The sequence below is a fragment of the Barbus barbus genome, assembly GCF_936440315.1.
Source record: "Barbus barbus genome assembly, chromosome: 20".
NCBI lineage: Eukaryota > Metazoa > Chordata > Actinopteri > Cypriniformes > Cyprinidae > Barbus > Barbus barbus.
This window is the reverse complement of record NC_136748.1, coordinates 11,031,366-11,058,624: the sequence shown is the minus strand read 5'-3', so window position 1 is coordinate 11,058,624 and position 27,259 is coordinate 11,031,366. Positions and strand designations below refer to the sequence as shown.

General features: G+C 36.6%; 1 long non-coding RNA gene across 2 annotated transcripts; it reads left to right on the top strand.

Annotated features, from left to right (window-relative positions):
- Window positions 1–11,935: 11,935 nt before the first annotated feature.
- LOC306886095 lies at window positions 11,936–26,944 on the top strand. Of its 2 annotated transcripts, XR_013785604.1 has the most exons (6): window positions 11,936–12,176; window positions 24,214–24,304; window positions 24,619–24,741; window positions 24,879–25,019; window positions 25,104–25,375; window positions 26,696–26,944. It is a non-coding gene; the product is annotated as an uncharacterized lncRNA (long non-coding RNA). The 2 variants fall into 2 exon arrangements; XR_013785605.1 differs by lacking the exon at window positions 26,696–26,944 and having other exon boundaries at window positions 11,948–12,176; window positions 25,104–25,607.
- Window positions 26,945–27,259: the final 315 nt, after the last annotated feature.

Genomic DNA, 27,259 nt, shown 5'->3' with positions numbered 1-27,259 from the left:
TGGGAAGTGTTCCCGGTTCCGGTTGACCTAATTAATGCAGCCTCACAATCCTTTAACGGATTTGAATTATAGAAATGCGATAGTGTATTACGTGTAAGCCAGGTTAAAGAGATGCGTCTTTAATCTAGATTTAAACTGACAGAGTGTGTCTGCTTCCCGAACAGTGTTAGGTAGATTGTTCCAGAGTTTGGGCGTTAAATAGGAAAACAATCTCCCGCCCGCAGTTGATTTTGATATTCTAGGTATTATCAAATGGCCAGAGTTTTGAGATTGCAGCGGACGTGAAGGTCTATAATGCGATAAGAGCTCACTCAAATACTGAGGTGCCAAACCATTCAGGGCTTTATAGGTAATTAGCAAGATCTTAAAATGTATACGATGTTTAATAGGGAGCCAGTGCAGTGTTGAAAGAACCGGTCTAATGTGGTCATACTTCCTGGTTCTAGTAAGAACTCTAGCTGCTGCATTTTGAACCAGCTGGAGTTTGTTTATTAAATGTGCAGAGCAACCACCCAATAAAGCATTACAATAATCTAGCCTCGAGGTCATGAATGCATGAATTAATATTTCTGCATTTGACATTGAGAGCATAGGTCGTAATTTAGATATATTTTTTAAGATGGAAAAATGCAGTTTTACAAATGCTAGAAACATGTTTTTCAAAGAAAAGATTGCTATCAAAAAGTACGCCTAGGTTCCTAACTGATGACGAAGAATTTACAGAGCGGCCATCAAGTATTAAACAGTGATCTAGGTTATTACATGCAAAAGTTTTTGGTCCAATAATTAACACCTCTGTTTTTTCAGAATTTAGCAGTAAGAAATTTCTAGTCATCCAGTTTTTGATATCAACTATACATTCCGTTAGTTTTGCAAATTGGTAAGTTTCATCAGGTCGCGAAGAAATATAGAGCTGGGTATCATCAGCATAACAGTGAACGCTAACACCATGTTTCCTAATAATATCTCCCAAGGGTAACATGTAAAGCGTGAAAAGTAAGAGGCCAAGTACAGAGCCTTGAGGTACTCCATACTGTACTTGTGATTGGTATGATACCTCTTCATTTTCTGCCACAAATTGAATGTGGTCAGATAAATACGATTTGAACCATGCCAGTGCCCTTCCTCTAATGCCAACATCTAGTCTATTTAAAAGAATGTTGTGGTCGATAGTGTCAAACGCTGCACTAAGATCCAGTAGCACTAATAGAGAGAAACAACCAACATCAGATGATAAAAGCAGGTCGTTTGTAACTCTAATGAGAGCAGTCTCAGTACAATGATATGGTCTAAAACCTGACTGGAAATCCTCACATATATAATTTTTCTCTAAGAAGGAACATAGTTGTGATGATACTACCTTTTCTAATATCTTTGACAGAAAAGGGAGATGGTCTGTAATTAATTAATTCTTTGGGGTCAAGTTGTGTTTTTTTTAATGAGAGGCTTAATAACAGCCAGTTTGAAGGTTTTTGGGACATATCCTAATGACAATGATGAGTTTATAATATTTAGAAGAGGATCTATTACTTCTGGAAGCACCTCTTTTAGGAGCTTAGATGGAACAGGGTCTAAAATACAGGTTGTTGGTTTATACAATTCTTCATTTCCAATAGAATGAGTGGAATTGTTCCTCAGGGGATCTATAGTGTGCTATCTGATGCGATACTGTGGATGACAGCTGCATGGTTACAATTTTATCTCTAATAGTTTCGATCTTGTAAGTAAAGTAGTTCATAAAGTCATTACTACTGTGCTGCTGGGTAATGTCTGCACCTGCTGATGTTATATTTTTTGTTAATTTAGCCACTGTATTAAATAAATACTTGGGGCTGTGTTTATTTTCTTCTAAAAGAGACGTAAAGTAAGCAGATCTAGCAGTTTTTAATGCTTTTCTATAGGATAGGGTACTTTCCCGCCAAGCAATACGAAATACCTCTAATTTTGTTTTTCTCCAGCTGTGCTCCATTTTCCGGGCTGCTCTCTTTAGGGCCCGAGTGTGCTCATTATACAACGGTGTTGGACTCTTTTCCTTAATCTTCCTTAAGCGTAAAGGAGCAACGTATATAAAGTGCTAGAAAAGCGAGAGTCAATAGTTTCTGTTACATCATCAAATTGTTCTGAGCTATTGGATATGCTGAGGAATTGAGATAAATCAGGAAGATTATTTATAAAGTAGTCTTTGTGGTAGAAATGATGGTTCTACCATATTTGTAACAAGGAGTTGGCTTTACAGCTTTAGCTATATGGAATATACACAAAACTAGAAAATTATCTGAGATATCATCGCTCTGCTGCAATATTTCAACGCCACTGACGTCAATTCCATATGACATGTTTTCATCGTCATAATGCTTTATATTTTGTAACTTAATATGGAATAATTTCTCATGGTTCAAACTTGTTTTTGTTCTGGCTCTACAGGCTAAATTCTTTCATGTTTTCCACACCAAAAGTCTGCTCTGCAGACCAGGTGTGTGTATGTAGAGGGGGTTAAATGTTTCAGGGTTAACTGTAATTCATACACTAGAAAAGTAAGTGCCCAAATTACCAGCAAGCTAAAATAATTTCCTGTAGTGGTGCTTGGAAGCAGCTATTTCTGCCTCACCTTATTTATTTTGGGGGTGGGGGACAGAGTTAGAAAGGGTCTGTGGACACATAATCCTCTCCAAAAAAAGTGATTTATTTATGAATTCCAGCCCTGAACTGCCCTCCTCCCCTCTCTGCTCGCATGTCTCCAGAGAGAGTGTGAGCTTGCCAGAAGTCATTGGCTGATGTTTACAAGACTGGATTGGCTATTTCCCATGGTGCCTTGTGCCTGCAGTGATATCTTATTTATGTAAGGCCCGAGATGGGAGAACAGAGGATTTTATTTTGGGCTATTCCCCATAGATGGATCCGATTCCTCCAAGTGGAGCTATTTCCTAAATACGTGTGGCCTTTCAGGTCTTAGACCATGTTAGTGGTCCTTGATAAAATCTTTATTAATTGTCACATCTAGACAATTCTACGGTTAATGTAGCTTGTGACAGTTTCTGGGCTTCTTTTTCATTCAAATTAACTATAAAATGAAGTCAAGTACATTTTGAAGGCCTAAAAACCTGACACCGCCGACATCCCACAAGCCGTCACTAGCAAGAACTTTTCTAAAACAAGTAAAAAGTTTTGCTTAAATTCTGGTCAGGTTTTATCTGCGTTTCCATTTCCTGCATGTGGAAGCTTGTTTCCACCTTAGAATAGGGGTTGATTGCAACTTCTGTATTCTGTAAAACAGGCCTTGTCATTTCCGGTTTAGGTCTTTTGGGTGTGCTCTGTTAAATATGGATCTGTTTTACTCAAGATGCCTTCAAAGCAGATATCAAAGGTGATGATAACCGATGTCCCTCACATATGCAGACTGATATCTAAAAGTTTCTTTTTCTTTTTCTCACTAACGTTCTGATATTAAAATTGAATAAAATGCCAACAATAAAAAACAATTAGCTAGGTTAGCTGATTACCTTAAAAGTCCATAGATATTGGCATACTGTTAAAACTTTCTCAGACAAGCAGATACGATGAGACCTGTGTTCTGGTTTGGTCAGGTGACATTCGACATATGACTTTAAACATTGTAATTTTACTTCACATTTTGCATTGGTTTTCACACTTTTCTTTCTAGTACTGTAACTTTATTTGTCACAACTGGGATCTTAATATGCTACAATAGGACGTTTCATTTCACAATCCTGAGTTGGTTTCTCAAAATTGTTATTTTATAACTCTCAATGTGACATTATATGCCTCAGTCTGACTTTAAACCTCGCAATTGCGATTTTATATTCCCCAGCTTCAGCTTATTAACTAGCAATATGTTGCAATATTACTCTTTGGATTTCTTGCAATTCTTGTAATTGTGACTATATATCTTGCAATTGCATTTTTATATCTTAATATGCTACAACCTGACTTCCAATTTCACAATTGTGAGTTGGATTCTCAAAAATTGTGATATATATAACTCTTAGTTTGACATGATTATGTCACAATATTCTTTTAGATTTTTGAATTGTTTTTCATGTATTTTTTTATTTATTTGTGACTTTAGAGCTCTCAGTGTGATATATATGCCACAATCTGACCTTAAATCTAGAAATTATGATTTTAAATGTCCCAGCTGCAACATTTAGACACTGCTTTCTTGCATTTCTGTGACTATAACACACAATTGCAAATTTATGTTTTGGAGTATGACTTTATATCTCACAATGTGATTTAGTTTCTGATTTTCAACTTTATCTCACAATTACCTTTTTTTTCTACTTTGAGGAGGAAACATGCTTTCATAGTGGTATATACACATCTGTAAACATTTGATAGTTCTAATATTTGCCATAGCAAAATGCTATTTCTTGTGTTTGGCTGGGGCTTTATAAATGTTTAAGCTCTAGAGCACAAACAAATAAAAACAGAGCATATTCCTGGCATTAAAGCAGCCATCTGGCTTTTGTAATACCTTGTGTCATGGTGCAAGGCTCTCTCCACTCCTTACCCCCTCAAACAACAGGGTAGTCTGCTGCTGCTACTCGTTTTTTCTGGACTCTCTCTTGGTGTGTAATCTGTGACAGACTTGTAGCGACAAGTATGTTCTGGCTACAAAGCCCTGTGAGCTAATGAGCACGGCATTGCAGTGGAGGGAATTATGGAAAAAGGTCCACTCTTCCCGTCTACGTCAACACTTAAGCACAGATGTGCATAAATGTAAAAGGCTTTTGTGCGTGTGTGTGTGTGCATCTTTTGCTCTTTGAGGGTCTGTAGAGCGTTCTCTCACAAAGTCTGCACTACCAAGTAAGGAAAAGCAGCCTCCAGAGCTGCGTCTCTCCAGCAACAGCATGTAGCAGCGTTTTCACTCACTCACTCACTCATTTGCTTGTCAGTAGCTGTCTGTCTGCATAGCTGTCTTGCTCTCATGCAGCACATTTATTTGACTGAAAACACAGCTTTTCCTAAACTTGTCAACATGTGCAATTTGTTACGCGCTTTGTCCTCCAACAACTAAAACAGGATGAGAACAATTTATGCACAGTTTACTTGGAGATAAACTGTATTTATTCAAGTTTGTACCATTCAAATGGGAGTACAGCTGGATTAAAGACCTTTCATGAATGTGTCAGAATTGTGTCACATGAAGAAATGTCATCCTGCTATTGTGTATTCATTTATATCAATATTTCAGTTTTTAAGCTTTAAAAGTTCAGCTCTTCTTTTTAATAGAGGAAAAAATAATAAATAAAAGTCAAAGTTGTTCATTTTTTATTTATTTTATGTGTGGTAGGAGAAGCAACGAAACCAATTAGCTCTGTTCCAAAATCTAGTGAGTTTTTTACTTAAACAGCATTTGCATATTCCTAATGTGAAACTGGTTTCAAAATATTCTAAGATGTTCTAAAATAATCCAAGGCAGCATTGCATGTATTCATCATGAGCTTGTTTAAAAAAATGGCAGCCAAGTCAAGACTAGGCTAATATTGTCTCTAAATAGCTATGTAAAAATATGTAAAAACAATTAAATGTTATTAAGACTGAACTATTTAATCCATTTTGTGTGTGTGTTGTCATGTGTACTTTTACACTTAGTGTAGGATGTATGTCAGAGTATCATGTTGTTAGCTTAGCAACATGCTAACATCATGCAAACAAGTTTAAACTTTCGCAAGAACCGGGGAAGTGTGTCCTTAGACATCAAACAAGTAGGCCTACATTTGAGCATCCGTTGACCATATTTGATATCTGTGATCAATGTTTGTAGCTATGTGAATAAAAGCTTAAAAATGTTCATTATATAAACTAATTGTGTCTCTTCAGAAGACTCGGATTTAACTGATTGGTTCATATGGATTGCTTTTGAAGCCTCAGTTTTAGTCGAATAAACTTTCAATGGAGGGAGAGAAATCTCTCAGATTTCATTTGAAATATCTTCTGTATTTTGAAGATGAACAAAAGTCTTGTAGACACAATCAATATACAGACATTCACTATTAGTATAGAGGTAGAACGGTGTTGCATTACTATATTCGTAAACTGAAGACAAGTTCAAGAGTTCAATCCCAGCTAGAAAACCAGCTGCATGGAGTCTTATAGAGCAGGTGAAAGTCTAGCAGGCTCTCCGCCCACAAGCACAATTCATAAGCAAGAAAAGAAAAGATCAGCCTGATTATACACTTTGACTTCAGGGTTCAGTACTGGGTTCCTCTATGAATTTGTGCCTTGTGTTTGATCTTCTCAATATAGCCGGCATAAGTCCTCCTGTATGAAAAGGTGATGCTTTAGGGCAGAAAAGCACCTTCTGTTCCATCTCAAGAAATCTACTTTATATCATTGCACTTATTGTAGATGGTCCACATCAAGTCATGACGCATGCATCAGTGATCTTCTCCTGAAGACAAATAGCCTAATTTAGTAGAGATGTTTGAGGCTATATGAACTTTATGATTTTTTTTCGATCATGGTCCTGGATACCAAATGCATGCACATCTGGTTGCTTTTCATAATTGGGTTCTCCTAACTTAAGTGCATGCAAACCACACTGAGAACACTTGAAAAAGTGGTTTGTGATATCATGTGCTCGCAATTTGTAAATGCAATCATGGATGAGTAGAGTGGAATCGAACTAAGAGCGAAAAGTTTTGATTCGCTGTGTAATGGTTTTCAGTTCTAATGGATTTTTAATGACATTTAATCAAAACTGTCATTAGTCTTCAAATTGAGAAATCTAAGTTCTAATTCGCTTGTAAATCAGACACCGGAGCTCAAATGATAAGATGTTTTTCACTGGTACTCCATTTAATGTTCTGGAATTAGACCTTTTTTTCTCCATCAGCCTTTTTCTTTATCATAGCTCATAATTGTTCCTTACTTTCCCCGGCACATTCTGGAACTGAAGCATCACAATACCACGATTACAGATTTCAGCACCTTTCCCTTAACAATGAACAGCTTTCCTCACAATGGTACACTTTACACCATTTCATTATTCACCAGGCTTCTGGCTCCTGCTAAACGTCCTTCCCCTGGTTTAGTATTACCTATAGGGTTACGTTCACATGCATAATTTGTCTGTCTGAGAAAAGACAGATGTTTTTCCCCTTTTGTGTGTGCGCTCTGTAAATCAAGTCCATGTTGCTTGTTCAAACTGTTCCTAATGATCCATACACGAGCGCTAATTTATCAGACAAAGATTTCGGAAAGTTCAGGATTAAGTTTAAGTTTCACAAGAGTTGCACTGCTTCAACTTCGTTTTCATCCAGGACTGAGCTCAAGCTGTTCACTGGACACAGTTTTCTTTAGAAGATTCGTAAATGATCATGATGTGTGACTATTAACCCCACTTTGTTGTTTTGGCTGAGGAGTTTGAACACTGTTGTGAAACTTCCTCTGATTAATAAAGTGTTGGAATGGCCAGCAGAACAACTTCCATGTTTTATAAAGGATGTTTGTGCTGAAGCTGTGGAAAGTGGTTTGAACTTGTCCCTTGTCATTTACACAGTGAGTCTCTGATGAATCTTTAGCACAAGACTTTTAAAACCAGCTGAAATAGGCAGTAAATGTTATCTGTGGTCAGTTGTTTTTTTATTGTTTGAGCCTGGTGATAAGCATTTAGAAGATATTTTGAATGTTTCAACAGTTTTTGTCCATAATAATGAAAGTCATTGGGGTCCACAACAAAACAATCCCACAGTATGGACAAAAGCAAAGACATTTTTAAAATGCATGTTCTAAGAAAGAAAGTCATGCAAGTTTGAAATGACATAAGGGTGACTAAATGATGGCAGAACTTTTATTTCATTATTCTCTGATCATAGTTTTTGAACACCATTCAAAGTTAGCTAAACCTCTTCTTGTCTCTTCTCATAGAGTCAATGTATTTCATCTGCCTGAGCTGTTTTACTCAAGGGAGTGTTGAATTCGAACTTTTAGCAAAGCTTCTTGGCCCGCTGCCCTTGTTTGTACCAGGTCCAAACGTCTCCCTTCAGCACCCTCCTCCCTTCTCCTCTCTGGCTCCTTTTATTTGTGTAGTTTGTGGAAAAACCATAAACATTTGTGTATGATTTGTGGAAAGGGACTTAAGAGGGGACCGAGCACAGGGGGAGAAAGAGAAAGTGAGCGAAAGTGTCATCGTGAGCCTGTGCATGTGTGCTCAGGACTATGAGCATATAATGTATTTATGGACGTATCTAGGGGGATGTTCAGGGCCCATGAAGGTACCATGAGGCTCATAATAGCCGATGAAGAGGCTTCAGCTGTTGAGGGTGTGACAGTTTTATTTGGCTTTGTTACAAATCTAAGTCAAATCCCATTTTCATTTTTAAGTGACAGCACTCTTTATTCAGTCATCTCGTGTTCACCTGTAGCTTCAATGAGTTATGATGGCAGTTAAAGCAAAAGAAGCGCAAAAAAATCACATGAATCATCACGATTCATATGAATCGACATGATTCATGTCTGTGTTCGCACACTGAAAAGTAATTACACTGGGTTGTCATAGGGAGTATATGGGTGTTTCTTTAGTTATGTCCTTTTTTAGACTTCTGACATTATAAAACACACTTAAGCATATTTTACACTTTCACTAGTTTATTTAATTCGTTCATTAACAATGTAGACATACATACAGATCAGGAAAATTAGAACTGTCATTTCATTTTTTATGAATATGTCCACTTCCACGTCAACACCGTTCTGTGATGGAAATGACAATGGTGGCAATGACATTTTGAATGTTTTTGAAATAAAATCGCAAACTCATTACTCATTAATTTCATAGCTAGCATTTTATATATCCTAAATACTCTCAATTCTATAATATCTTTACTATTTTTTGCATAATTATTTTTTTGCATAAAATTTGCACTTGACTGGATTAAAAGTATTCTGCTTAAACTTTATATTTATTTCAGATTTTCTTTGTTTTCTTCAAACATCAAAAACAATAAAAATTTAACTTTAAATGTGATCAGGCTGGGAACTGCAAAAGGCATAAGAAACAGTTTAAGGAAGTGTACATTAAAATATCACTTCAGAGAAGTGGACAGGGATGGTTTCAGAACTTTGCAGATGCATCCAGCTTGCGAAGCAATTATTATCGTGTTTTGTAATATGCTCAGATTTAGCAGAAGTGTGTGTATTTGTGCATGTTTGTGTCAGCCATGAGAAGTGAAATACTGATGAAAAGCAGAAGTGACCACAAATGAGAGGCTGTTGACTCTGTTGTCATGTGCAACTTGTCACTCCCCTGACACACACGTACGATGCACACTGAGTTTGGTGGCTGTCTTAAGTGTGTTGAAACTGGGTTCCTGACCTCTGTGTTTAGACATTGCAGCAGAGGTTGTGATGACAGTGTGTGCTCAGAGAGGTCAAAGGTTACGTTGGGGAGTGGTTGCTCAGGGGAGGGGTGCTGATAGAGACGCCACAAACTCATCTGTCATACTTCACTGTGACCAGGCTCGCTGCCTTTCAGCCATTGTTTATGTTTGTGTGTGTGTGTGTGTGTGTGTGTGTGTGTATCCATTGGTTTAGTCTCATTGATTGTGTCTCTCTTTTCTTAATCAACAGTCTGAAGATACAGATGCCTTGTAACCATACTAGCCTGAATTACTCCATATCTGATATTTTGCTAATGTTGTATTGTTGTTATTTCTACATTTATATTTTAGTTTACATAATAATTAATTAAAAATCACTAAAGATCATTAATTTCTCAGAAGTTGCTCTTTTATAAATCTTTAATCATAGTGAAGTTTGCAGTTACGCTTCATAGACATATAGATGTTTCTCCTAAAATACTGTAGGAGTAAAAAAAAACATAAAAAGGGAGACTTTTGTTGACATTCAGTGTAAACTGTAGATTACAGGCATATAGATCTATACACTGTTTTTCAAAAAAAAAAAAAAAAGAAAAGACATTTCCGTTAAGTCAACAACAAAAAGCAATGAAATGCAAAATTAAAATATACAGGCACTGTAAAAAATAAATGTGGAAATTTCCTTCATATCATTACAGTACACTGTGCCCTATTTATTTAGTTATTTATGTTTACAGTGTACAATTAATATGGATAACACAGCTCAGCTCATTATGTTAAAATATCAGTTTTTTTATATTACTGCTAGATATTTGGTCAGTTCACATACAAACTAATTATAAGACATATTCAAGAATCGATGGGATCAGGCCACATACAAACTAATTATAAGACATATTCAAGAATCCAACTCAGGATCAGGCCATATAAACTTTACAAGTCCCATAAGGAATTATGTCAGCATACAGAAGTTTGGGATCACTGCAATCCACACATGAACAAACAATCATGGACGAGACATGGATGAAGCAACCACTCAACAATAGACGACATATGGACTGAAGAAACATCATGAATCCATAGTCCATTATATTTGCATAGAAATAGGCCCAACAGAAACTGACAAAAGAAATACAGATATACCAAATAAAATACATGTATAACAGAGGTGATTTTGAATAGTAATATAAAAAAACATTGTTATTGGAACATTGGTTAACTGAACAGAAAATGTAAACTTTGCAGTTTCATTTTTCTTTTGCCTATTTTGTGATTTTTTTTCCTCAGCATGCTGTTTTTCCCCTCATTTGCTGTAACCTGTCTTCCTCACTTGTTGTACAATAATAATTCAGTTGATTTTGCCATGCATTTTGTTTTCCCTGCAAGGAAGCATCAGACACTGCCAATTACAGTCAATATCCTGCACTACACCATACTGCTGGAGTTAAATACACTATCCTGCACTACACCATACTGCTGGAGTTAAATACACTATCCTGCACTACACCATACTGCTGGAGTTAAATACACTATCCTGCACTACACCATACTGCTGGAGTTAAATACACTATCCTGCACTACACCATACTGCTGGAGTTAAATACACTATCCTGCACTACACCATACTGCTGGAGTTAAATACACTATCCTGCATTACACCATACTGCTGGAGTTAAATACACTATCCTGCACTACACCATACTGCTGGAGTTAAATACACTATCCTGCATTACACCATACTGCTGGAGTTAAATGCACTATCCTGCATTACACCATACTGCTGGAGTTAAATGCACTATCCTGCATTACACCATACTGCTGGAGTTAAATACACTATCCTGCACTACACCATACTGCTGGAGTTAAATACACTATCCTGCATTACACCATACTGCTGGAGTTAAATACACTATCCTGCACTACACCATACTGCTGGAGTTAAATACACTATCCTGCATTACACCATACTGCTAGAGTTAAATACACTATCCTGCATTACACCATACTGCTGGAGTTAAATACACTATCCTGCACTACACCATACTGCTGGAGTTAAATACACTATCCTGCATTACACCATACTGCTGGAGTTAAATACACTATCCTGCATTACACCATACTGCTGGAGTTAAATACACTATCCTGCACTACACCATACTGCTGGAGTTAAATGCACTATCCTGCATTACACCATACTGCTGGAGTTAAATGCACTATCCTGCATTACACCATACTGCTGGAGTTAAATGCACTATCCTGCATTACACCATACTGCTGGAGTTAAATGCACTATCCTGCATTACACCATACTGCTGGAGTTAAAATTGCACATTAAACAGTATCTATAAATGAACAACAAGTAAAACAAATTACAAGTCATTTAAACACACACACTCACACACTTGAACTATGCCCCCAGACATTTTAGCCTAGAATTAGCATATTAGCATACTTCCAGCACAGAGCAATATAAGAACTTGACAGAGGATAAAGCAGTGCTGTAACCTGCAGAAGCTCTCAGTATCCGTGTGTTTTGGTATGTGGGGGAGGGAGAAACAGACGTGAGGCATGACTGAGCAGGATGGCGCTCCAGGGTGTGTGCTGACATGAGAGTGATAGCTGAAGAGAAGTGTAGATGTGTGATGGAGCATGTGTGATAACAGTTTAAAGTGTTGACTGTGATTTGGACAGCGCGACGTTCAGATAGGGCCTCTCGGTGAACTGCGGGTTCATTTAGATAGGGATGCTGGAGAGGTCATGGCGAATGAGGAAAGTCTTGGGATTTTAACTTTTGGTGTTTCAAAAGAAGTGGAGTTTTGATACGTTTTGACAGTGAGTATTGAAGTGAGTGTGAAACATTTGTGAAAGCCACTTTATCTAACTAAGAATAACTTATTATTTTTTATTAGTTGACTATTTTTAAAGTTTTATTTAATCCTCCACCATACTCAATACAGTAGTTTTAGAGTTGGGTTCAACTTCCTGCCAAGGTAGATGATTGCTGTTAAAGATGTAGTGATAAAATTACACACTGAATTTAACTTCAAGGGTTCATAAATTTTCTGATTTAAATGGAGTGACCCCATGAGGATGGGACAGGTGTTGTTTCCTCCCTCAGGCCTGGCTCTGCTGCCATAGGGCTCAGGGTCAGGGGTTAATGGAGCCGAGCAGTGCTAGGCATCCTATATGTGAGATTTAGTAAACAGTGAAGCTGTCACAGCAGATTTAAGCAAGGAGAGAGAGAGCAGCACAAGGGGTTAATGGCTTCCTCACCAGCCATGAAACTATCTCCACCTTCTTACAAGACGTCTTTTATTATGAGAGAGAGACTGAGAAAGAAAAAGAGAAAATAGAGAAAAAGAAAAAGGACAGAACAGAGAAGGAAGGAAAAGAGGTTGAAGAGAGAACTGCTGTTGTTTCTTTCCTTTTTTAAAAGTCAGATTTAATAACACATGGCAAAAAAATGTGTGTTTGTGTATTTAAAATTTTTTTTTAAATAATTGATTTGAATTCATTTTTATTCAGTAAGGACGCAATAAAGACTTTTACACTGTTACATAATGTTAAGGGATTTTCAAATTTATATTCATCAATGTTCATCATTTTGCATAGTAATTAAATGGTCACTCACTTTATAACCTAGAAATAATATATTACAGTTTCCACAAAAACAATACAGAGCTGAACTGTTTTCAACATTGATAATAATATGAAAAGTTTCTTGAGCAGCAAATCAGCATATTATAATAATTTAGGATGAGGGATCACGTGACACTGAAGACCGTAGTAATGGCTACTAAAAGTTCCGCTTTAACATCACAGGAATAAATTACATTTTGAAATGTAGAAAATAGAAAATAGTTATTCTAAATTATAATATTTTTTCACTATATAACTATTTATATTGTGTTTTTAATCAAATGCATGCAGACTTGGTAAGCATAAAAGACTTCTTTCAAAATAATTTAAAAACCATACAGATCCCAATATATATATATATATATATATATATATATATATATATATATATATATATATATATATATATATATATATATATATATTAGTGCTGTCAAACGATTAATCACATCCAAAATTAAAGTTTTTGTTTACATAATATATGTGTGTGTACTGTGTATATTTATTATGTATATAAATACACACACATGCATGTATATTTTTCAGAAAACTATAATTATTTTCAAAATATATACATGTATGTGTGTGTATTTATATACATAATAAATATACACAGTACACACACATATATTATGTAAACAAAAACTTTAATTTTGGATGTGATTAATATAAGCACTAATATATATATACATACATACAGTATAAGCCTTTATAGTTATACATGTAATTATATATACATACTTATCTTTATGTATCTTTATATGCAGTGTCTGTGAAACCTAACACAACAGGATGTTGAATCCTGAGTATTAACTATAGCAAACATGGCCAGAAACCACTAACCAAGTACGCATATTTTTTTCCTTTCACACAGTGCACACACATGTACAGCTCATTCTTTAGACGCAAGAATCATAAATGTCAAAGCACATCAGCACACCCACTTCCTGTGGTACTTAGTATCTCTTCTGAGTAAACTCTGAGCAGCTGTCTGTTAGTGCAGCTCAGGTGAGAGTGTGTGTACGGCCGCGGGCCTTCATATGAAGGAAGCTATTGAATGTCATTCTCAGAACTCTGACTCATATGTGATGTTTTCAACACACCTGAGGAAAGAGGGGGTGCGAGAGGAAGACAGAGGAGATATGAGAATAGCGTTTCTTCATTCCTCTGAGGATCTTAAGACAACCGAACCTTTCATGTGATACCTCAATACCAGCACTGTGAAGCATAAAGTTACCTCGAAAAGACACAAATATGTAGTGTAATGCAATGAGTAATGTAATTTAATGTAGGTCTGTGCAGTTTCCTTGTGCATGTGAACACACACACACACACATACGGAGCTGTCAGTTAGCCAGCAGGGGTCAAGCCCGTTTCTTTTCACTGCTCTGTCCAATAGCCCCTATTGGATTTAATGTACAATGGGAGCATAGCTTTGATCCTAAAGGGGCCAAGCGCACATTCAACTCTTCCTCCCCCCAAAAGCTCTCTTTCTCTTCGCCTTGACCTTCACCCTTCACAATGAGCACTATAAATGAGAAGGATGAAAGAACAGCACAACGAATGAAATAGAAACGGAAAAGTGGGAAGGAGAGCCACTTTAGTTAATAATGATGCCATTAAAAGCAAGAATGTACCTGTGAATGTTCTTGTTGCCACATTCCTGTAGGAATGGAAAAATCACACATGAGATCTGTTTAGCTCAGATGATTATCCCTGGAATATCAGTAAAATCAAATGGAGGTTTCTTTCTATTTTCTCTTGAGAAAAGGCCCCTAGTCATCTCAAACGTCAGGTTTCAGAGGACATCTCAACAAATATTTATATAAATGTGTGATCACAGATTTTAATATGAATATTTCTCAAATTTCTTCAAATTACCAGGTTGATGCTTTTCATTTTAATTTATAGCTCCATTCTCTTACTGTATGTTTTTTTTGTATACAGTTAAAAAACATAAATAGTTATACATTGTATTATATTTCACTGTAAACAACTGTATATATATATATATATATATATATATATATATACATACAGTGTTGTGCAAGTTACTTCCAAACTGTAATACATTACTTGTTACTGTTATTTAAAAGTAATTCCTTACAATATTACTCTCAGAATTGTAATTCGTTACATGACTCCTGTATTACTTTTGAGTTACTTTCACCAAAATAACTTAACAAAATGTACTAGAACGTTAAACCTAGATAAATGTGTGCTGCATCAGTAGTTTGTGCGGAGAGTGGAAGCTAAAGCGCAGGACATGGAGGCACCAGCGCAATCAATTGCAATTTCTTTTTAATGGAAACAACTTACACCATAATTTTTGCTCATAAAGGTAAGAGTAATACATCATTCGGAACTGTAAAGGGTCTACTTTTATTTGTGTGCACTCACAATATCAACAAAACATCTTGTTTTTATCTTGAACAGGAGCACTTCACAAAAATGAACCTAAAGTCAGCGAATGCATGCCTCACAAACATGATAAATATATCTATAGAAAGCTTTAAATTACTACTTAACGAAATAAATAAAAACGAAAACAAAAACTATTTAATACAATCGTTATCCGTGAAGATGCACTTCTCTCTAAAGGCGTGTCTAACGAGGAGATGGCGAATCCTTACTATTTCCCCCGGACACATTCATGGTAATTACTTTTGCTGGGGCTTTTGCTTTATTGTGTGTATTTGAAGCAGAACTCTTCAGCTGTGCTGACGGCTCCTGCCGCTGCGGGACACTAAACACCGTCGAGCCGCTCTCGACAGTCACGGTAGCATGGACTCTTGTTATTGCCGCAATTTTTTCATCAATAATTGATGGATGTCTAAAATATAAAGATAAGGAGAAGCCTAAAACAGGCCCGAGGACCAGCCCGCATCTGAACTATGATGTGAATATTGGCCCGAAGGGACATAAAAAAGTTGGAGCTCGACTTTAAATTAAATTAAAAAAATTATAATAATTTTGGGCTAAAAGTGTGTTGTAACGCAAGCGTTACTGAACATGTACCGAGTAAAATATTACTGAAAATTTATTAGTAATGCCTTACACTACTGCGTTACAGCAAAAAGTAATTGTAATACATTACTTTTGTAACGCGTTACTCCCAACACTGTATATATATATATACATATATATATTATGAGGGGCTGTACAAGCCATAATTGATTCTCGTGCTCTCACACACATACATTCTCCTTACATGTACATGCATTCCTACTCTCTCACACACACACACATTCTCCATTCTCATACATACGTTTCTGCTTTCAAACACCTACATTTTCCTTACACATACATACATTTCTACTCTTTTTCACACACATACATTCTCCATTCACATACGGTTACATTTCTTCCCCGTCTGGTAACAATGCACAAGTGGAGGTCATCACTCCTGTCCCAGCCAGCAATCACCACACGGGTTTGAGATATAACAATTGACTTCTTTTTATTGACTCTTCATAAAAGAGGAAGCAAGAACCTTCAAGAGGGGACCAGGCCAAAACAACAAACAAAAGAAGTTTAAATGGGGGAGGATCAAACTATCTTACCTGAATAAAGAAAAAGCAAATAAACAACATAACTTTACCTCACTCCCTATCTGACCAAAAACAGGAGAAAACACAATTAGCAAAAGAAAATGGCGTCCACCTCTCTATGGCTTCCAAAATTAAATACAGACAAAGAAACTTGGATAATATAGTTCAACAGAGTCAGATTAGATTGTTTAAGAAAAAAACTACTTAGGCCCTCACACCCCCCCCCCCCCCCCCCCCGCACGCACGCACGCACGCACACACACACACACACACACACACACACACACACACCATACAATTTTCATTCATCTTCAAAACATAATTGAAGTCATATTTGATGAAGCCTGAGAGATTTCTACTCTCACACACACACACACACACACACACATTCTCCATTCACATACATACATTCCTACTCTCACACACATTCTCCATTCTCATACATACATTACTACTTTCAAACACATACATTTTCTTTACATATACATACATTCCTACTCTCACACACACACACACACACACACACATTCTCCATTCACATACATACATTCCTACTCTCACACACATTCTCCATTCTCATACATACATTTCTACTTTCAAACACATACATTCTCCTTACATATACATACATTTCTACTCTCACAGACATACATTCTCCTTACATATACATACATGTTTCTGCTTTCACACATATACATTCTCCATTCACATACATACATTCCTACTCTCACACACACACACACACACATTCTCCATTCTCATACATACATTTCTGCTTTCATACACATACATTTTCCTTACACATTCATACATTTCTACTCTTTTTCACACACATACATTCTCCATTCACATACATACATTTCTAACTTTTTTTTTGGTATCCATTACTTCCTGTTTAAGTTGGAAGTCACTCTCAGACCAGGAATTACATGTGCAGACTTGCTCAGCTCATCCTAACACAACTATTCTATTATTACTCTTTATTATTAGTGTTTTATTACCTTAATTATATGTATGTTTGCACTATGTCTGTACTTTCTGTACTGAAGCTCCTGGCACCAGACAAATTCCTTGTGTGTGTGTGTGTGTGTGTGTGTGTGTGTGTGTGTGTGTGTGTGTAAACACACTTGACAATAAAGCTCTTTCTGATTCTGATGAAAAGACAAATTCACTTTCTGACAGCAGGTGGCGCTTATGAACAGCAATAGCAATATAGCGTTTCCACTGCTGTACACAGCTCCGCACTTATAAACACTCATTTAATACTGTATGTATTTTACAGAGGTAAGTGGAAAAGAAAATGCCATCTGAAGACAGTTCTCCTCAGAAATACATTCATAATAACCCCCATCCCAATTCAATATTTATGGTTTTCTTCCATTTCGAGCATCTCAAACAATGAATTTGTTCTCTGGTACAGTATTTTATCTGCTTGCACGACTATGCTCTCCTCTTTGTGTCTGTCTTCGGTGCATCTTTGTAATATCATGATGATCACTACGTTTGTGTTACCGAATTGTGTCCTGCCAGGAATAAACTTCTCGTGCTGTATATGGACCATTTTTGATTTCTGTCACACGGTGTCTACACCGGACGCGCCGCGCTGCAACAGTCTTGTAGTCTGCACTGGACGCGACAAAGCGACTATTGCAAATCATCTGAACTTTGTGTCAGTACGTCATGAATAGAATGATGCATCAGTTTTACTGCCGGGATTTATCATGTTGTGCCACATCCCGTGTAGACAGTATCATTATAATAGGTTCTATATTGTATCATGCCGGACCGCTTGCATCCGGTGTAGTAGACACGTGTCAGTTTAAATGCTGGAGATTCAGTGTTGCCAGATATTGCTACGAAAAACAAACAAAAGAAATAAAAAGAAATAAACTGCAATGAGTCCAAATCTTGAGTAATGGAAATAACATAAAAATATCGCTGACCCTAACCTGATTCTGCCACCTCCCACTTTACTTACTTCCTAAATTGTCACATAGTGGAAAAAATCCATAGACGCTTATAGTAAGTGTCTCTGGAAACACGGCTGAGGCTGCGCCTACCTGCCTTCTGTTTCCATCATACTCCTTATGTTTCCATCATACTCCTTATGTTTCCATCATACTCCTTCCGTTTCCATCATACTCCTTAGGTTTCCATCATACTCCTTCCGTTTCCATCATACTCCTTATGTTTCCATCATACTCCTTCCGTTTCCATCATACTCCTTCCGTTTCCATCATACTCCTTATGTTTCCATCATACTCCTTATGTTTCCATCATACTCCTTATGTTTCTATCATACTCCTTATGTTTCCATCATACTCCTTATGTTTCCATCATACTCCTTCCGTTTCCATCATACTCCTTAGGTTTCCATCATACTCCTTAGGTTTCCATCATACTCCTTAGGTTTCCATCATACTCCTTAGGTTTCCATCATACTCCTTCCGTTTCCATCATACTCCTTAGGTTTCCATCATACTCCTTCCGTTTCCATCATACTCCTTATGTTTCCATCATACTCCTTCCGTTTCCATCATACTCCTTCCGTTTCCATCATACTCCTTATGTTTCCATCATACTCCTTCCGTTTCCATCATACTCCTTCCGTTTCCATCATACTCCTTCCGTTTCCATCATACTCCTTCCGTTTCCATCATACTCCTTATGTTTCCATCATACTCCTTATGTTTCCATCATACTCCTTATGTTTCCATCATACTCCTTATGTTTCCATCATACTCCTTCTGTTTCCATCATACTCCTTATGTTTCCATCATACTCCTTCCGTTTCCATCATACTCCTTCCGTTTCCATCATACTCCTTCTGTTTCCACTATACTCTCTCACATATACATATACATATTTTCTTTAGATATACATGCATTTTCTTCTTACACAAATTTATTTTTTATAATATTAAATGTATACTTTGAATACATTTGCATAAGAGCTAAATGTATAAACGTGTACGTAAAATATATGAATATGAGAGTTAAATATATGTATGCGAAAGGAGAATGTAAGTGTGTGAGAACAGAAATATATGTATGTGAAAAGAGAATATAAGTGTGTGAGAATAGAAATATATGTATGTGAAAAGAGAATATAAGTGTGTGTGAGAGTAGAAATTATTGTGTGTGAAAGGAGAATGTATGGGTGTGCGAGCACCAGAATGAATCATGGCTTGTACGGCCCCTCATAATATACAGTGGTGTGAAAAAGTGTTGGCCCCCTTCCTGATTTTTTATTTTATTGCATGTTTGTCACACTTTAATGTTTCAGATCATCAAACAAATTTTAATATTAATCAAAGATAACACAAGTAAACACATCATGCAGTTTTTAAATGAAGGGTTTTTTTTATGAAGGGAAAACAAAACCTACATGGCCCTGTGTGAAAAAGTGCCCCCCCCCCCCCAGTTAAAACATAACTGTGGTCTATCACACCTGAGTTCAGCTTCTCTAGCCACACCCAGGCCTGATTACTGCCACACCTGTTCGCAATCAATAAATCACTTAAATAGGACCTGCCTGACAAAGTAGACCAAAAGATCCTCAAAAGCTAAACATCATGTTGAGATCCAAAGAAATTCAGGAACAAATGAGAAAGAAAGTAATTGAGATCTATCAGTCTAGAAAAGGTTATAAAGCCATTTCTAAAGCTTTGGGACTCCAGCGAACCACAGTGAGAGCCATTATCCACAAATGGCGAAAACATGGAACAGTGGTGAACCTTCCCAGGAGTGGCCGGCCAACCAAAATTACCCCAAGAGCGCAGCGACGACTCATCCAAGAGGTCACAAAAGACCCCACAACAACATCTAAAGAACTGCAGGCCTCACTTGCCTCAGTTAAGGTCAGTGTTCATGACTCCACCATAAGAAAGAGACTGGGCAAAAATGGCCTGCATGGCAGAGTTCCAAGACGAAAACCGCTGCTGAGCAAAAAGAACATAAAGGCCCATCTAAGTTTTGCGAGAAAACATCTTGATGATCCCCAAGACTTTTTGGAAAATACTCTGGACTGACGAGACAAAAATTTAACTTTTTGGAAGGTGTGTGTCCCATTAAATCTGGTGTAAAAGTAACACAGCATTTCATAAAAAGAACATCATACCAACAGTAAAATATCGGGGTGGTAGTGTGATGGTCTGGGGCTGTTTTGCTGCTTCAGGACCTGGAAGACTTGCTGTGATAAATGAAACCATGAATTCAGCTGTCTACCAAAAAATCCTGAAGGACAATGTCCGGCCATCTGTTCGTGACCTCAAGCTGAAGCGAACTTGGGTTCTGCAGCAGGAAAATTATCCAAAACATGCAAATCCACCTCTGAATGGCTGAAGAAAAACAAAATGAAGACTTTGGAGTGGCCTAGTCCAAGTCCTGACCTGAATCCTATTGAGATGCTGTGTCATGACCTTAAAAAGGCGGTTCATGCTCTAAAACCCTCCAATGTGGCTGAATTACAACAATTCTGCCAAGATGAGTGGGCCAAAATTTCTCCACAGCGCTGTAACAGACTCATTGCAAGTTATTGCAAACGCTTGATTGCAGTTGTTGCTGCTAAGAGTGGCCCTACCAGTTATTAGGTTTAGGGGGCAAGCACTTTTTCACACAGGGCCATGTGGGTTTGGATTTTGTTTTCCCTTCATAATAAAAAATTTCATTCAAAAACTGCATGTTGTGTTTACTTGTGTTATCTTTGATTAATATTTAAATTTGTTTGATGATCTGAAACATTAAAGTGTGACAAACATGCAAAAAAATGAAAAATCAGGAAGGGGGCCAACACTTTTTCACACCACTGTATATATACACACACATACATACATACATACATATACACTGTATATACTGTATATATAGGTTTTGGAAGTAAAAAATAAATATGAATTACCATGTAAAGTTTAAACCTACTATACAATTCAAAAGTTTTCGGTAGATTTGAAATCTCTTATACTATGAGCAAGGCTGAAGTTATATGGTCAGAAGTTCGGTTAAAACAGTGATATTGTGAAATATTATTACAATTTTAAATAACTGCTTTCTATTTTAATATCTTTTCAAATGTATTCCTGGCAAAGCTGAATTTTTGTTCTTCAGTGTCACATGATCCTTTAGAAATAATTTTAACCCTCTGGTGCATCTCATCTGGGAGTCACACAATTTCACGGTCTAAAGTGACCGGACACCTAAAAAAAATGTTTTCTTTTTTTTCTATTAATTTTCAATTAATGCAGTAGATCATGTTAAAATAGAGACAATTTCTGAAGCCAGATTAGTGCCATCTGGTGGGAGTAAAATAAGAAAAGGCCTATAAATTCTCTAATTGTTTTTAGACATAAATACTTATTTTTATTAAGTTGTGGGTTTAGATGTACATTTAGACATTCTCAAAGACAACTTTTTGAAAAGTTTTTTTTTTTTTTTAAGTGTTGATTTCAAGCGTCAGATTTTGAATTATTATTACTACAGTCAAACCTGAACACAGAGAAAGCATTTTGTTACACAAAACATCAAAATTCTATAAAAAATGAACAGGAATGTTTTATCAGAGCTTAATTCTTCTGGGTCTGATCTGATTTCAGTTTTCTGACTCGTTTTGGCTATATGGTTATAGCCATACCAATTCATTTGAGTGTGTATAATTGTGTATGTGTGTGTGTGTGTGTGTGTGTGTGTGTATGTGTGTGTGTGTGTGTGTGTTTGAGTGTCTGTGAGTGTGAGAGTGGATGTGTCTGTTTTGCACTCTTGATGTTTTTTTACTGCATTGTAGTTGAATTATTGCTTTTATTTTAAATATTTGCTGTGTTAACAGCACACCAGTTCATAAGTGTGTGCATGTGTGTGTGTGCGTGTGTGTGTGTGTGTGTGTGAGTGGATGTGTAGGTTTTGCACTCTTGATGTTTTAGAGTTTCACCCCGTCATTGCTGTGTACTTTTTTCTGCATTGTGGCAGATTTGTAGATTGTACACACAAAAATTATCTGAAGTTTTGTGTTTTTGTCGATTTCCCATTAATTTCCTATGGTCGGTCATTTTTGACCGAAGACCACAAGTGTGACTATTTTTTTCCGACCACTTAGCCTGCTCAAATCATGCCCTCAATTTTTTTGTGTGTGTGTTCACATTCCAAATGCCATAAAAGTCACCAATTTTCATACCATTCTGATGAAACTGTGATTTTTAAAAATTCAAAACTAAAAAATCTTTGTGACCGAAGAGCACCAGAGGGTTAATATGTTGATTTGCAGTTCAAGAAATAATTCCTATTGTTGTAAATGTTGAAAACAGTTTATTTGATAAATTTTATTCCAGAAGTTATTGCATTATTTTATTTTATTTTATTAAATTTTTTCAAATGTACATTTGGGTGTTTTGTGTTACATTTTATGCAATTTAGTTAATCTACATTGCTTTATTTTAGTGTCATATGTTTTATTAGTTATGGAAGGCCGTTTCCTCCACTGAATAAAAAAATAAAAAAGGTAATTGCAACTTTTTTTCTCAGATTTGATAGATATAAACTCGTAATTCTGACTTTTTTTCTTAGAATTGTGAGATATTTCTCGCAATTGCAAGTTTATATCCCGCACAGTGTTGGGGGTAACGCATTACAAGTAATGCGAGTTACGTAATAATATTACTTTTTTTCAAGTAACTAGTACATTTACATTTTACATTTATTCATTTAGCTGACGCTTTTATCCAAAGCGACTTACAATTGCTATATATGTCAGAGGTCGCACGCCTCTGGAGCAACTAGGGGTTAAGTGTCTTGCTCAGGGACACATTGGTGTCTCACAGTGGATTCGAACCCGGGTCTCTCACACCAAAGGCATGTGTCTTATCCACTGCGCCATCACCACCCACAAAAGTGTAGTAAATTAACGCATTACTTTTTAATTTACAAGAAAATAGAGAAAAAAGAAAAAAATACTTTTCCAAAAAAGTTAAATTACATATACACAACATATACAAAAAAGTAACGTCATTTACTTTTTTCCCATTTATTGACTACATTTAACTACATTTACTGTAGTTCTAGACTAAATGTGAATGTGCATGAATGTTCATCCCACTCGCAAAAAACAGATTTAGTATTCATCAACATGAATTAAAACAGTGAAATGCAAACTCAGAATATGACGAAAACCTGCAATAATTAAATATGTTAAACAACACAAATGTATCTAATCCCATTTTATTAACCAATGTCTTTGCTGCTGACCTTTGATGATCCAGTTCAACCATACTAATAAGCAAAAATGACTTTAGATGAACTAACAATTGTGCTTGATTGTTTTTTGTATTGTTGAAGAGTGTTGAACCTTCTTCTCCTGCATTCTACTGTACAGAATTTACTTTTCCTTCAGCCTGAGGTTTATTCATTACACTAACGCATTACTTTCCATAAAAAGTAGCTAAGTAACATAATTAGTTACTTTTTTAGGGAGTAACGCAATATTGTAATGCATTACTTTTAAAAGTAACTTTCCCCAACACTGATCCCGCAATTCTGAGACTTGCAATTCTGCATAAACAGGCTTCCATTATTAATTCTACAACATACAGGGAAAATCCCATAATATTTTTTACATATCACTTTTTTCTGTGTATTTCCGGTAACCACAGCTGCAAGTTTTTAACAGTAAATTTAACAAGATACATTTTACAGAACAGGCAATATTGGCTCACGTCAGAAGGGGCAGTTGACATGGAACGAACTGGAACGAAGATCTGTGCTCAAGGAGCTTTAGAAGAGCCAGGTAATTTATTGAGAAAGCCCCTTGTGTCGATCTCCTCTATTTAATCTGATTTGCATTAGAATAAATTGATGTAATGACATGAAATCTACATCAAATTCCTCTCTGTCCTTGTCTCGGACAGGGAAATTCCCATAATTCTGACATTAGCAATGTACGGGAAGGTTGTTAATCTCTGAGGGACCGTACGAAGTGATGTTGAACACAAGATGTTTTTGTGCTGAGTGTCAGTGCTGAGTCTTCAGCCAAAGTGTACCTTCTTTCACTAGTGTTTCTTTTTCTCCCTCCTTTCCTTTGGCGGGATTTCAGAGCTGCAGCTGCCCCTCTCTCTTCCAGTATCCCAATGCTTCAGTGAGTCTCTATAGAGCGCACACTGAGCCGGCAGAACGGGGCATTGTTTCGCCCGCCTGGCTCTTTGCCAACACCTTGCCCAGCTTTTGGTAAGCTTGTCTAGTTCCAACTCCCAACCTTTTCTTCTCTTTCTTCTTCTCCCCTTTTTGGCCTTGCTCCTCTCTTTTTTCTTCCTTATTTTGTCCCTTCTTTTCAGCCGAGCTCCTTTCTCCTTTCTTCCCTGCAGTGTGGAGCTGGTGAATATATATTGATGCTGCAGGTATTGTGAATGGATGAATGGCTCGAGTACAGGAGAGGAGGGATGTGGGAGACTGTGAGAGAATTCTGAATGAACAATACGCTTCCCTTTAAGAATGGAGAAAACACAGTGAGCTACTGATTCGGCCTGCTAGTCAATGCTTGTCTCATTCAAGTCAACTCTCTATTAACAACCTTTTTTCCCCTCTCTTAGTCTTTTCCCCCCTCCTCGTTCTGTCCTTTATGAGCGTGATGAAATATGTTCACCCGGGCCATGTCTCCTCAGGGCAGCTCTACTGAATGAACTGCAAACAAGTGGATTTTTCTTCCCCCTTCACATCCTTGTTCATCACTCATGGGTACAATAGCTCAGCCCGCCACCCCAGGCCCTCTTAAGGCAAAATCCGTCTAACCGCCGTCTTCCAAAGGGGTGGAAATGGTTAGCCGTTCCATCCTCAACCCCCATGGCTCCGCTTCACACCTGAGGTAAACACGGGGCGACTAATGGACCCGCATTATCAGGAGTCACAGACAAGAGCAATATATTAGGTAACAAAGACAAAAAGAAGTAGACACAAAAAGCCCTTACACGACATTATAGATTAAAACAAAGTTGCTCAATAAAACTCGCCCAATGACAGCATTCTGAGACATCTGAGAATTTTGTTGAAGGATTGCTTTCATAGAACTTGAGGCCCGTTTTCTTTCCTGTTATACTGTAAGTATAAACTTTGTGTTAAATGTTTTTCCTTACATGTTATATAAGTGATGAAAGGACATTCAAAGTGATACACCAGTTTGAAATGCCAAGTGTTGGATGTTATTGGCAGGGTTTCTGAGAACTCTTGAGTCATGCAATTAATGCAAATGATTTGTCACCCAAATGTAATGTTTCTGAAACTAAAAAGCACGAAACCAATAACTGAGTCACTAAAATATATGCATTGTATCACAGCACTCCAATTAACATCAGACTGAATATTATAGATAACTGATCTGCATATATTATCAGACAATTAATGGTACATAACCTGCTTAAGTATCTGGCAAATATCAATATTATTTGATATTTATGTTATTACACATAACATCCAAAGCGTTGAAATGTTGTATCTGTTCTTAAGGATTTTAGAACCATTTTAAGGTTGTTCTAAGTGGAATTAATAATAATAATACAAATACTACTATTACTTTATTATTATTATAAATAATCAATATAAATGATAATTATTAATGCTTTTTTTATTTGTTTGTTTTAATGTATTATGTTGTTGTTGTAAGTACTAATATTTAGTTTATAAATACATACATTTAATATTTATGATTTTTTTCACACAATATTAAAACAAATCATTAAAATTTATTATAAAATATTTAATTAAATTTATCATAAAAATTAATTAAATATTATTATTTTTTTAGTTCTTAATCTTTTCTTATTTCTATGAGGAATTATCATTAATAATAATAATAATCTATAAAAAGTATCAAATTTAAAGCTATAGTTTTATGTTTGTTTTCAGGTTTATACATCTAACAGTACTTTAATAGTGGGTAGCAAAGAAGTCGATGCACCTTAACAGAAACAAAATAAATATTATTATTAAAACAATTCATATTTATAAAAATCTTTCTTTTTTCTTTAACATATACAGTATATTTATATTTTAGAAAGGAGGTCCATCAAGTGGATCACCATATTTAAGGGTCTGTAGACTCCATTTGTCCCATTTCTGTCTCAGAGAAACATTTCAGATCTCATTTCTGATTTTTCTTTCCTGTGTGCATGGCTCAACACTGACACAGACGACAGAGAGCAGCACAACGGCCCTTCTCACAGAGTCTGTCTCTTTCCTCGTCTCTCATGAAGTCTGGCTGAAGACCATCCTTGAGCAGGAAGTTGTGGGTCAGCCACACAGCTGGACTGAGACAGACACTCTATTGTCTGTCTCATCCTTTCCATGCCGGTGGTCAAAGCGCTGTTGGAGCATTACAGTTGGATACATGAGCGTATGACAGATGAAACTGTGGAATAAACTTCCTAAATTGTTTTTAAAAGGTGTGAGTCACTGTCTTGATTAATGAAAGTAGTGTTCAATAATGTGTATAGGATCTAGTTTATTTTATTTTACAAGACATCCGCAAGTATGCAGGCCAAGGGGTCAAAGGTGACGACCGTCTCGCTGGCCTCTTGGTGTATGTTCTCCATTAGCTGTGCTCGAAGGGCCTGGTGTGTGTTTCCTGTCAGCTGATTGCCAACAATCAGTCAACATCAGGCCACATGGTCAAGAGGAACTCACTTAACCAGAGCAGAATTGTGTGATCAGCAGTTCTCAGAGTGTTTGAGGGAATAGTAACCTTTCTATTTAA